Source organism: Suncus etruscus, chromosome 10, assembly GCF_024139225.1.
Source record: "Suncus etruscus isolate mSunEtr1 chromosome 10, mSunEtr1.pri.cur, whole genome shotgun sequence".
In the NCBI taxonomy this organism is placed as follows: Eukaryota; Metazoa; Chordata; class Mammalia; order Eulipotyphla; family Soricidae; genus Suncus; species Suncus etruscus.
The window spans coordinates 100,168,838-100,182,324 of record NC_064857.1 but is presented as its reverse complement, the minus strand read 5'-3'; positions in this window follow the sequence as shown (position 1 = coordinate 100,182,324).

Below are 13,487 nucleotides of genomic sequence, written 5' to 3'. Positions count from 1 at the left end.
ATGCACAAATAAAGAAAAGACAAGGTGTTTTGTTAGTTTTGGGGCTACATTTGGAAAATGTTGGGATCTCATCAGGTTCAGTCCACTCCAATCAAGCTTTGGATCAAGTACATCCTTTCTATATGCAAAGCAAGGCCTTACGTTTCTTTTTAAGTAAAGACAAACAAAAATAATAAATGGAAACAGATTTATTCTATCTGTAGTAAGGCTTCACCCAGGAGGTGACATTTGATCAGATCTTATGTAAGATTTCCTTTTAAGCAAGTGGAAAGGCAAAGCTTCATGGGAGAAATAGAAAGAGCAAAGTCACAAGAGGCACAGGCCTGACTGAAGAAGAATGGGCAGAAACCCCCATCATACTATCCAAACACAGAGGGCAACAAAATTTATCCCTGTCCCTTCAGATCATGGTATTAGATGAGTGATCTTGTAATCCTGACAGTCATACTTATACTAGGAGTAAAGAAAACTATCCATTTTGGGGCCAGAGCAATAGCACAGAAGGCAAGGCATTTGTCTTGCACCCGGCCGACCCAGGTTCTATCCCCAGTATGCTGTATGGTCTCCCCAGCACTTCCAGGAGTGACTTCTGAGAAGAGAGTCAGGAGTTACCCCTGAGTGCCATTGGCATGTGCCCCCCCCCAAAAAAAAAGAAAGAAGAAAAGAAAACTACCCATTTAATCATGCACATGACTGCAAAGCACAGAAGTACCTCCCAAAATTCAAACGAAATATATCACCATCCTAACTCTTCTAAAACTTTAAAATGTTTCTGGCCATGTTAAAACTCTCTGTACAAGAGGAAAATCTGAGTAGAAAGAGACTGAAGTTTTGGCTTATTTAGATTACATAAATATCTAGTTTTTGCATATTTTCAAAAACATGACCTTATAAATAGATTGCTACAAGCTTAAAAATAGTTTTATGGCAAATTAATGTGTTTATGAACTTCCTACTAATCTCCTTTCTATAAATGCATAAAATATTTCTCTCCAGAAATATTCTTTGAACACCTGTTAATAAATTATTGCAGATTTTCCTTATGTTTCTGAAAATCTTTGAGCACACTTGTAAACAAAATCACTTGAACCTATTGGAACAGGCAGGAACAGAAGAGGCAAGGGAACACTATATCCTGTAGCTGAAAAGTTCCCTTTGAATCTGTGCAGAAGACTGCTTAGTTAAAGCAGTGAAAGGCCAGAGAGAGTACAATGAGTAAAGTGCTTTCTTTGCACGCAGCCAATTCAGGTTTGATACCTAGCACTTCATATCCTTCCCTAAGCCCCACTAGGGGTGATCCTTGAGCAAAGAGCCAGGAATAACTGATAAGCATTGCAAAGTGTAAACTCAATCCCTGGGTAAAAAAAATGATAACTGATAAGCATAGCAAAGTGTAAACTCAGTCCCTGGGTAAAAAAAATTGATCCTGAAAATAGGTGCCTCTCTCTGTTATTTATATTGTATTTTATTTGTTTGTAGGCAGTGTGAAAAGTTGAACTATTTTGATTAATTCTCAAATAAATTGAGCTTTTTTGTTTTGTTTTGTTTTGTTTTGTTTTGTTTTGGGGCTACATCCAGCAGCACTCAGGGGTTACTCCTGGATCTGCACTCAGGAATCACTGGCAGCCTTAGGGGACCATATTGGAATGCTGGGGAGTGAACTCAGCTTCTCTCTGTGCAAGGCAAACACTACCAGCTGCTTTCACTCTCTAGTTCAATTTAATTTAATTTTCACCATTTTTTTTCTTTTTAAACAAAGAAAAAACTTACTTTTTTATTTTCCTTTTTTTTTTTTTTTTTTGGTTTTTGGGCCAGGGGTTATTCCTGGGTCTGTGCTCAGAAATCACTCCTGACAGGCTCAGGGGACCATATGGGATGCCAGAAATTGAACTGTCCAGGGTTGGCCACGTGCAAGGCAAATGCCCTGCCGCTGTGCTATTTTTCTGGCCCCGGCCCCCAAAACTTACATTTTTCTTTTTTTTTTTTTGTGATTTTTGGGTCACACCCGGCAGTGCTCAGGGGTTACTCCTGGCTCCATGCTCAGAAATTGCCCCTGGCAGGCACGGAGGACCATATGGGACGCTGGGATTCGAACCGATGACCTCCTGCATGAAAGGCAAACGCCTTACCTCCATGCTATTTCTCCAGCCCCTAAAAAACTTACATTTTTCTAAGGCGAAGATTCTAAGATCACTTTTTTCCCCCAATGTGAATTTTCTATGATGGAATAAAGAATTTCTCTGTTTTTAAGACTGCCAATGAACTGAGATCCTTTGTGCTGTGGAAAAATGTGGTATTTTGAAAGAAACAAATTATTTTGGGGCAGAATTTCCTGCTTGTTGACCAAGTGTCCATTTTGGCCCCTTTGGTGCACAGTGTTATTCTAAGCTCTTTTGTAGCTATCAAATGACATTTGTTGAGTGAATTGGGATGGTTACAATGGAAAGAAATGAAAAGATATTCATTCAATAAACATTTACTGAACAGCTATTTGAAGGAGTAGATAGTATGAAATATGGAATATAAGTATGAAGTAGACACAGTTCTTCCTATCAAGAAGCTTACAACTAATAAAGAGACAAACCTAATATCCTGAGATAAAGCTTATTGGGGAGACTGTACAATCACTTTGCTGGTTGCAATGATAGTGCAGGTTGCCCTGAGGTGGTAGCTTCCAAACTGGGTCTGAAAGGATTCCTGGGAATTTGCACTACACCGAAGGCAAGGCATTTTGGGTAGAAAAAAAAATGTACTCAGACTCTCTTTTTAGAAGGCATCCTAGAAAGTGAGAAATCAGGTATTACAGGATTGTGGTCTAGGGGAAAGGATGGAGAGGTCACAAAAAATTAAATTAAGGTTATTTTAACTATAAAGTTTTGATTTTTTTTATTCTGTAAAATTAATACGCAGTGAAAGGTAGAGATAATACATTATTGAAGTCTATTTTTAAAACTTCATTTGCATATATCATTTACATTCTCATCTACAAAATTAAACTTGGTTTAAACAATATTTGCTTGATACTTTTATTTTATTATTTATTTATTTATTTTGGTTTTTCGGGCCACACCTGTTTGATGCTCAGGGGTTACTCCTGGCTAAGCGCTCAGAAATTGCCCCTGGCTTGTAGGGACCATATGGGACACCAGGGATCGAACCGAGGTCCTTCCTTGTCTAGCGCTTGCAAGGCAGACACCTTACCTCTAGCGCCACCTCTCCGGCCCCTCTTTCTTTCTTTCTTTCTTTCTTTCTTTCTTTCTTTCTTTCTTTCTTTCTTTCTTTCTTTCTTTCTTTCTTTCTTTCTTTCTTTCTTTCTTTCTTTCTTTCTTTCTTTCTTTCTTTCTTTCTTTCTTTCTTTCTTTCTTTCTTCTTCTTCTTCTTCCTTCCTTCCTTCCTTCCTTCCTTCCTTCCTTCCTTCCTTCCTTCCTTCCTTCCTTCCTTCCTTCCTTCCTTCCTTCCTTCCTTCCTTCCTTCCTTCCTTCCTTCCTTTCTTTTTCCTTTTCCTTTCCTTTCTTTTCTTCAAATGGGCAGTTTTCAGCTTACTCCTCACTGAACTCAGGCATCACTCCTGGCAGTACCCAGAAGACCATATGTGGTTCCAAGTATCTAACTGGGTTTTGTTCTGTGCAAGGTAAGCACTTTAACCCTTGTAGTATAGTTTTGACTTTTTCATTTTTAAAACTAAGGTATATACTGTATTGTTTAATATAATGCAGTATTTAATTAAAACTGTCATTTGAGCAGCACTTATTTGGATGGAACCATGTAGCATTTTCTTTAATTTTCTTCTCCCCTGTTGGCCATCCGAACTACTTCTGATATAAATGACCTATCAGCCAACTGAGATGAGGGGCTCATGGGAATCCACTGAAATTCACTGGGGTTGGAACTGTTTTGACACCAAAGTGCCTTTGATGGAAGCTTACTCTCCCTTGCCTCCTTGCTGCCACTTCTTGCTTCCAGTAAACTGGAAATAATGTGTATTTTATTTTATTTGGAAGATAAAATGGGGTCACACATGCAAGGCAAGTGCTCTACTGCAGAGCCACATCCCCAGAAGGTAATCTGTGTTTTAAATCAAAGTGTGATTGGTTTACTGAAAAGTAAATTTTGATTTAAAATTATATTGTGGTTATTTTAGAATGAGTTTTTTATTTCACCTTTTCCTTCCAAATAAAGCATTTTATAAATTAAAGTTTTCTATATTGATTTTGTTTTTTTTTGATTGGGAAAATTTTAACCTTTGTTTTATGAATTCTATTAGTATAAGCCTATTTGTAATGGCCTATTAAGAAAACAACAACCAGCACGATAAACTCTAATTGAGTAGCAATTAAGTCTTGGGAGCAATCTCTTTTCACACTGTATTTTCTTTTTTTTTTTTGTGGTTTTTGGGTCACACCCAGCAGTGCTCAGGGGTAACTCCTGGCTCCATGCTCAGAAATTGCTCCTGGCAGGCACGGGGGACCATATGGGACGCCGGGATTCGAACCGATGACCTCCTGCATGAAAGGCAAACACCTTACCTCCATGCTATCTCTCCGGCCCCTCACACTGTATTTTCAAGCATCTACTTTTCTGTGAGCTAAAGAAGTGAAACATAGCTGTAGCAAACAAATTAAACATTACACATTTTTCTGGACCAGTCACAATATTTTTAGGGTGATAAAAGTGGTTAGTATAATTGTAATTTTTGTTAAAAAAGAAACAACAGTTAGTTCCTTTAAGCTTGGCTTCCCTTAAGATTAGCTAATAAAACTTGGAGTCTTTCCCCCCTTATGTGTCAGATAAAACAATTAGACGTTAAGAAGTATGCCATTTAAAATTCCTTTCAGAGAATTTTTTAGAGAGCACTAAATTCTGTTGAATGTAGTACACAATTGTATATTTTAAACAGCAGAAAAATTAATTTAAGTACTTGAAAGAAAAATTTTATCTGCTCTTTGCTGTTATAAGTGTTGTTTTGGAAATGGCCAAGTCACAACAGATTGATGGACTATTGCACTTACTGCTAAAGGTCAGATTTCGGTGATCCTGACAGCTTACTCCAGAGCTTTGTTCCCAAATATGCTCTACAGAAACGAGGTTTTCTGCCTCTTTCCATAAGCAGAGAAAATTGTGAAAGACGTTTGAGACTCGAAAAATAGCCCTCCCATGGGATCTTGCAGAGAATGTGTTTCTAACGTCCACTTTTCTTAGCACTACACATTTTATTCCTTGTCCTATTGTTGCTGTGTTTATAGATGAAAGAAAAAAGCAGGTCAAAAGAGGTGCATAAATAACTAACCCAAATGAGAAATCCACAGTCATTGAAATCTCAAAAGCAGGGAGGTTTCGATCTTTGGGCTCACCTATAATTTGTGCACCATAAATGTAGAAGGAAGTCAGCAGGGACTTTTTAATGACAGTGCTGTCTATAACAGTATCATCAAGCAAGACATTGGCATAAATCATTGGCACTTTGCAAAGTGTCACTTCTGTCAACCTTCTAGTGATGTGATCTTTAGTCTTTCAAATCCATAGACTGGCATTTGGTTCAGCTAAGCATCTTACACCCTGTCTTGCATATTAAGGCATTTTTAGCCAATACTGAAATGCCGAAGTAACACTTCTTCTAAAGTATTTGTAAGCAACTGACCTAATAACTAAGCTTTGCTCTCAGTTTAGCTTACTGTTTCCTGTTTGCAAATGCAAATGAGACTGTTATTCATTTCAGGAAGTTCCCCAGGAAAAAAAAAAAGATAATGAAGCCAGGGTTATTTCTATGTCACTTTTATTAATAAAGCTTTTACTCTAAATTCAAAGGTGGCTTTAATTTGGATTATATTTAATTTACAAAATAAAATGCATGTTAAAGTGATATGCAATTTGGATGGATTTTATGAAAACAGTAAATCGTTAAACAATAAATTACTCTGGTCTGGATGGAATAACAACAATCTTTATCCATATGTAGATACAGTAAGATGGGCAATCTGTATTCTTGACTGATTTCATTTTTGAATGAGTGCTTGTTCTTAGTAAAATTGCAGTTTACATGGAAGGCATTCAAGTCAATTTATATTCAGTGATTCTGAATGCTCGGTGACTCAAGTTTACGGTGAAAACTGTATTGAGAGGCACAAGGTTTATTAAAATGTATTTAAAATTTGTATTAAGTAATTTCCTTCTTGAGCTTTTTGTTTTTTATATATGGTTTGGAAAAGAGTAAATTTGAGGGTAATTTGAGTTCATCATTCTACTAGATCTGCATTATGTCTTGCGATTGCAACACTGCTGTTAATTCTATTCTAAATGCCTGAAGAAACCTTTGGAAGTAGAAAACATGCTTCCTCATCTTGCTACCCACCATTATTATTTTCCACCCAGCAAACAAGCGCTTTCATACCTATGCTGTGAATACACCATGAGCCGATTCTGAGGAACAATCTCCCTTTTGTCCAGGTCCCCAGATTCCAAGTTGAGCTGAGCAGGATCTCATTTTATATTCTATTCCTCAGATGCAAAGGATTCTTTATGCAACCTTTAGGAGGACCGACAAGAGCAGAAGCCTGCTAGAACCTACTCTTTTATCCCAAACTAAAGGAACATTCAAATTTCTGAGGTTCTTGAAGTATCAGGCAGACAGCAAGGATTCAGCTGATGCAGGAATGAGACAAAATGAGAAACTATGGTCTTCTTTGGGCTCTACAATTTTTAGGGAATTTCTGGTACTAGAAATTCTCAGTATGATGCAACAATACTTCTAGAAAGACAGTTTTGAAGGTTGCTAAGGCTTTCTATTTGTCTACCTGCTTCTTGAGGTATCTTTTCATGTTCCTCTGGGCTGCCTGCTTCCCATAGTGTCTGAGTGTTACCAGGATGATGAACTACTAGCTCCTCTGTTGGTAATATTTGCTTTCTGTAGTGGGGTGTGTGTATCTACGGCTTTGGAGCACATCTTAATTTTACAGGAAACAATCAAGCTACTCTTCCAAAGCAAAGCTCCATGGAAGAATCTTTTCATTGCTCTCCACTTCAGTTTTTTCTATTTTTATGTGTAGTATTTCTTTGTAAAGTTATTTTATTTATTTATTTATTTGGTTTTGGGTCACACCGGAGAGCACTCAGGGGTTATTTCTGGCTCCAGGCTCAGAAATTCCTCCTGGAAGGCTCGGGGGACCATCTGGGATGCCGGGATTTGAACCAATGACCTTCTGCATAAAAGGCAAACCAACGCCTTACCTCCATGCTATCTCTCTGAGCATGTAAAGTTATTTTAAAAAATAAATTCTTTAATTGAATCACTGTGAGATACACAGATACAAAGTTGTTCATGATTGAATTTCAGTCATACAATGTCAAACACCCGGGGCCGGAGAGATAGCATGGAGGTAAGGCGTTTGCCTTTCATGCAGAAGGTCGGTGGTTCGAAACCCAGCATCCCATATGGTCTCCTGAGCCTGTTAGTAGCGATTTCTGAGCATAGAGCCAGGAGTAACCCCTGAGCGCTGCCAGGTGTGACCCCAAAAAAAGAAAAAGAAAAACAAAAATAAAAACAAAAAATGTCCAACACCCTTCACTAGTGCACCTTTCCCAACACCTATGTCCTCAGTTTCCCTTCTGCCCTTCCCCTGCCTGCCTCCTTGGCAGACATCTCTCTCTCTCTCTCTCTCTCTCTCTCTCTCTCTCTCTCTCTCTCTCTCTCTCTCTCTCTCTCTCTCTCTCTCTCTCTCTCTCTCTCTCTCTCTCTCTCTCTCTCTCTCTCTCAGCGTTCAGGGACCTTGGCTGCTGCAAATAAAACAAGCCCTCAGCCTGGGCCTTGTCCTGAAAGCTCCAGCCAAGCACTCTGGTTCAGCTTGCTCTGGCTCGAGTTACAAAATGGGAATCATTCTTTGAGTTTATTGCAGCAGGTGCTTTTTAAAATTTTTTTATTTATTTTTATTTTTATTTTTTTAGAATTTACCAGCAACCCTTTATTAAGCTAGAACTAGCTCTAAAGAGATGTTCAGTGGGTCACCCTGCCGACCCTACCTTTCCCAGCTTGGCCAGTGTGAAGCAGGAACACGTTAGGTGTTTCAACATGCAAGAGGGAGACTGAGATTGAGAGGGATGGAGAAGCCCCCAGATCTCTCTCCTTCTTCATAGGCAGCGACTCTGTGGCCTCTCCCATCTCAGACTTTCCCTTCTCAAAGACAGCAAGTGCCTGTCTCTGGACCTTTCTAGTTCGGGGCAAAAGCTTCTTGCCTTTCTTGACTAATGGGCAAAGTTGCAAAAACAAATGTGACTTTACTTTCTGCATCCCCAGCACAGGAGAAAGATTGAGACAGGATACTACAAAGCAGGAAGGAGGCGGGGCAGAGGAGAAACGAGGAGGGGTGGGGAGTATCGGGTGACAGAGGGGGAGCACACGCACAGCAGCTGTGTTCACTATTCACTATTGGTGGGTCACCGCTGGTGGGCTCTGAGCTCAGGAACCTCTTGGAGTTCAGACTTGGCTTCCCTCGAACTCTCTCCAGCTCTATTTCTGCTACTTCTGAACATTTTCCTTCCCCCTCTCTCCTAGGGCCAACTGCCAACTGGACTAAGCCCTGTGGGCGATGAGAACCATCTAGAACCATCTTCCCAGACCTGCAGCATCCACTTTAAATGCACTCTTTTTATCCCACTATGCTTAGAAAGTAGGAGAGTTCCCCACTTTGGATGGTGCAGAATTTATGTGCATTATTTGGAATTCTAATTCTGAAGTTATCTGTTCCTATTTATTGTTCGATTAGTTGATTTGAATTTGGAGCCAGACCTAACTGTACTAAAGGGCTACTCCTTGTTCATTGCTAGGGACTCACGGGCCACGTGAGGACCATACAATGCCAGAAATTGAACCCGAAACTCCTGCATATAAAGCCTTTGCCCTTGTGGCCTCTCTGCATCTCCCTGGCCCTAACTTATTTTTTTTAGATAAATTTATTGTGACCAATGTGAATTATAATTATATTTAAGGTACACAGAGACAATAAATTTGGGCCATTCTCACCACCCCTGACCCCAGCCTGCATCCCATACCACCTCCCTTGCTCCCTGGACTGCTAGTGGAATAGGTGCCCTCTGTAGCTTGTTGTAGATTGGGTTATCTTGATTCTGTTGTTGACTTTGGGTTTGGTGTTAGGCCTGATCATTTTTTATTTCCACTCAATGTTCATGTGATTGTTTGCTCCTGGTACCATCCATCTTTTCCCTCAATTTTTAAGGCAGAACAAGATGATTCAAGTTCTGTGGTTCTGTAGGAAAAAGAAAAAAGCTGGAAGGATTCTGCCTAGAAGCTATAAATATAGATTTAAAAGAAGAAAGAAAAAGAAAAAACCTAACCAAAACAAGCAAAGACAAAAAACACAACAGCTTAAAAAAAAAAAACAGGCAACAAAACAACAACACCAAGAGGAAAGAAAAAAATTTGAAGGAAGGCTGGTGTGGCATTTTCCCTCCCTCCCTCTCTCCCTCCCTCCCTCCCTCCCTCCCTCCTCCCCCCCTCTCTGTCTGTCTCTCTCTCTCTTGCATAGGAACAGTAAGTCTTTGGGAAAATTAGAAAGGGAATTTCCTTGACCTAGGAGACACAGGATTTCTCCACCCCTAAAACACACTGTCATGGGAACAACTACAGGGTCAGGACAAGCTCTTTGTCAAATCACAAGGTCTTTTTTATGGTGCCATGAAATGTTCTACTCAGTGTGGCTGTCAAAATCAGTCCTCTGCAATTAGAGATCCTGGTATTTGCCCTGGTCATATGATGTCGAGGATAGAGCAGGTCGCCCTACTTCATCACCTAAAGGGAAGATAAAGTAGACTTAAGATCAGTAGCATCACTTGATGCTACTTAATTTTGTTGCTCAAGTCATTTCAACTTTGTCAATTGGAACACTTGAATCAACCCCAATATTCTCTGAATATTCCCAATGATTGTGGATTTTTAAGCATTTTCTTACTTTTTGGCACTACTTAAGATCAGTAGACTCTCCGTCCTTGGATCTGTGCAAAAACCAAGATCAATAACTACAGAGGTCTGACTTTGACAACTGCGACTGGGTTGTCAAAGAACTTATCTAGATACCAAAAAGGAAGACCCTAGTCTAGGCTTCGGCTTAGGATTTGTGCAAAAACCAAGATTCCAGAGGTCTGACTTTGACAACCGCTACTGAACAGAACTTCTGGAACCATAAGGAAAGGCCCTATCCTAGGTTCCATCCTAAAATCTGCGCAAAAACAAATATCACTAATTACAGAAGAATGACTACAACAACCATGATGGAGCAGAACTTCTGGATTCATAAAGAAAGACTCTACTTAGACTTCCTATTAACTTATTTTAAAATTATCTTTTTCCCTCCTTCCCTTCTGTCAATGTTGCCGATATTGACCTGGGGTCACACACATACCTCGCTTGTAGTGTTGGCACATTTGATTCTGGCTACTCACTTTGTGGCATTTCCCCACTTGCATGTACTGCTGGTGGTAGAGCTTCTGCACCTTTTTAGTTGTAGCACTCATAAGTTGTGGTACCCACATATACCTGACTATGGTGTAGCACAGGTACAGGAAATCACAGATAACATTTGCCAGAGGCACCCTTATTTATTTAATCTTTTATTTAAAACTACTTAATAATTTATTTTATTAGTATGGACTCATAGATATTTAGTTTGCAAGTTTCACTTGATGCTACTTAATTTCATTGCTCAAATAATTCCAACTTTGTCAATTGGAATGCTTGAATTGACTCCAATATTCCCTGAATATTCCCAATGATTGTGGATTTTAAGCACTTTCTTACTTACTGGCACTACAAGATGCTATAGATTTTCTCTGTAGGTTTTCTGACCCAGTTTTAGAATCAGTTGTTTCTCAAAGAACCTTGACTATGTTTTTTTTTATTTTGGGGCACACCCAGTGATGCTTAGGAGTTACTCCTGGCTATGCACTCAGAAATTGCTCCTGGCTTGGGGACCATATGGGACACTTGGGGATCGAACCAAAGTCTGTCCTGGGTCAGCCGTGAGCAAGGCAAAAGCCCTACCACTGAGCCATTGCTCCGGCCCCAGCACTGACTATTTTTATTGGGAAAAAATAGTATGGAAAGTAAGCTCTGGATTCTATGTATACCTATTGCAACCTGGGTAATCCACTCCCCTTTAATTTTGTAAATATCATTGACAAATAATTACTCAATACAAGATTGCAAGTTTCGTTTGCTTTCTGAATTCCTGGAGATAATTTTCATGGCAATAAAGGTCAGGATTACTAACAATAAATAGGGCCTGAGAGATAGTACAGGGATTAAGTAGTTTGCCTTATACATAGAGGACCTGATTTTGTTCCCTAGCATTGCATATGGTTCCTAGCACTGCCAGGAGTAATCCCTGAACACAGTGCCAGGAGTAGGTACTGAACATAATCAGGTATTACCTCAAACTAACCCCCAATAAAAAAAATAACAATAAGATATATAGGTGCTCACATCTTGATTGGGCTATTTTGGGGTTTCTAGATTAGGAAGTTAGAACTAATGATCTTAATGACCTTTTTTTTTTTTTTTTTTTTTTTTTGGTGTTTGGGCCACACCTGATGATGCTCAGGGATTATTCCTGGCTCTATTCTCAGAAATCAGTCCTAGCTTGGGGAACCATATGGGACACTGGGGGGATTGAACTGTCCTAGGTTAGCTGCATGCAAGGCAAACACCCTACCATTGCACCATTGCTCTGGCCCCAGAATTAATTATCTTAAATTCATCTCTTGAAGTGAGAGGTTCTATGCTATTCAAATGGTTTGCTGTTGGATGACATTCCACTTATTTTTCAAATGGTTTGTGCTATGTGTTACAAGAATGTACATGGTATGCAAAATGAGTTAGCCTGACTGGTGTAGAGTTTTTACACATAAGTGCTGAGAAAGGTAGTTGGAAAAGGGAATTGGGACTATACCTGGAATACCAGGCTATATTCTCTAACTGACCACTTTATAAAATTTTATAAAATTATCATATCATTTTTAGAATCGGTTTTATGTCCAGCCCCTTTTAATATATGAGAGGAAGGTCACTCATTTAGACTAATCATGCAGGGCAGGGAAATAGTAATAATTTGCTATATGGTTTCTGATTCCACTAGGACCCATGGCTGAGGATGCCAATTTCCTTTTGTCCTTTCTTCATTACACACTAATAATTCTATTGTCTAGTAGGCGTAGCTATTCAAGTAAGTTATAGGAGATTTTTAAATACACTATATGAAATTATGCCTGAAGTGAACTGTACAGACTCATTTGCCTTCACCACGTTATATTCCTATTAGATTTCAAGCTGTGCTGGGAAGCCCTAGAGCAAGTAGGGAAATGGTGCAAGTAACCCAATTGTATCACTGGGTGATTGTATGTGTAACTGTAATCTTATTGTGCAAGGCTAGAAGATTGTAGGAGAGTCAGAAGCCCTGAGCAGAAACTATTAATAGGTCTTAGTCTTTAAACTGACATAACAAATATATGTCTTGCTTATCTTTTGCTTCTAAGCCTATATTACTTATTAATCTCTGCATCCTCTTGTAGACTGGACTTTATCATTTTCAAATATATTTTAATTTTCAGGTAACTAAAAATTTTCATATATACAATATTGTCATATACATATATATTTCCCTTTATGCTTTATCTTTCTTGGGTTAGATGATTAATAAGTTCCCTAGGATCATTGTTCTCTGAAAAGATGATTCCTGCAGAGGTGAGTTACCTTGCCTCTATCTTCACCTGAATTGATAATCCTAAAGAGGGAACTATAATACTCATTTTAAAAATTCTTTAAAATTTTTGGCTTAATCTCCCCTTCCTTTTCATCTGAATAGTTATCTTCATTAACTTTATTTTGAATATTTGTAATGATCATGCAAGTGATTGCTGTTCAGAGAAGAAGGAGTCAATCTTTTCACTAAGACCAGGTCTCACTAAAGTGTTTATTTTACTATTTAATTTTTTTTCTGGTTTTTGGGCCACACCCAGCTGTGCTCAGGGTTTACTCCTGGCTATCTGTTCAGAAATAGCTCCTGGCAGCACGGGGGACCATATGGGACGCCAGGATTCGAACCAAACACCTTAGGTCCTGGATTGGCTGTTTGCAAGGCGAATACCACTGTGCTATCTCTCCAGTCCCACTATTTAATTCTTATGCACTGAAATAATGGACATTTTAGATGTTTTTCCCTATACTACTTAAAGAGCAAAACACTTTACCAACATTTATTAAGTATTTTAATTAAGTGTGTATTATTTATTAAGTATTTTAGGAAAATTTTATAGTAGAGTTAAAAAAATCTCATTGTGCTATGAAATCTGATTCATAGTACAATCTGCCTGTACTATACATTGCATAAAAAGAAATCAGACTGAGAGGTTGGGGCGATAACTAGTTTTGGGAGTACTGCTGCCCAGAAGTGGCCCCTGAGCTACCACTGGGTGTGGCCTCCGAA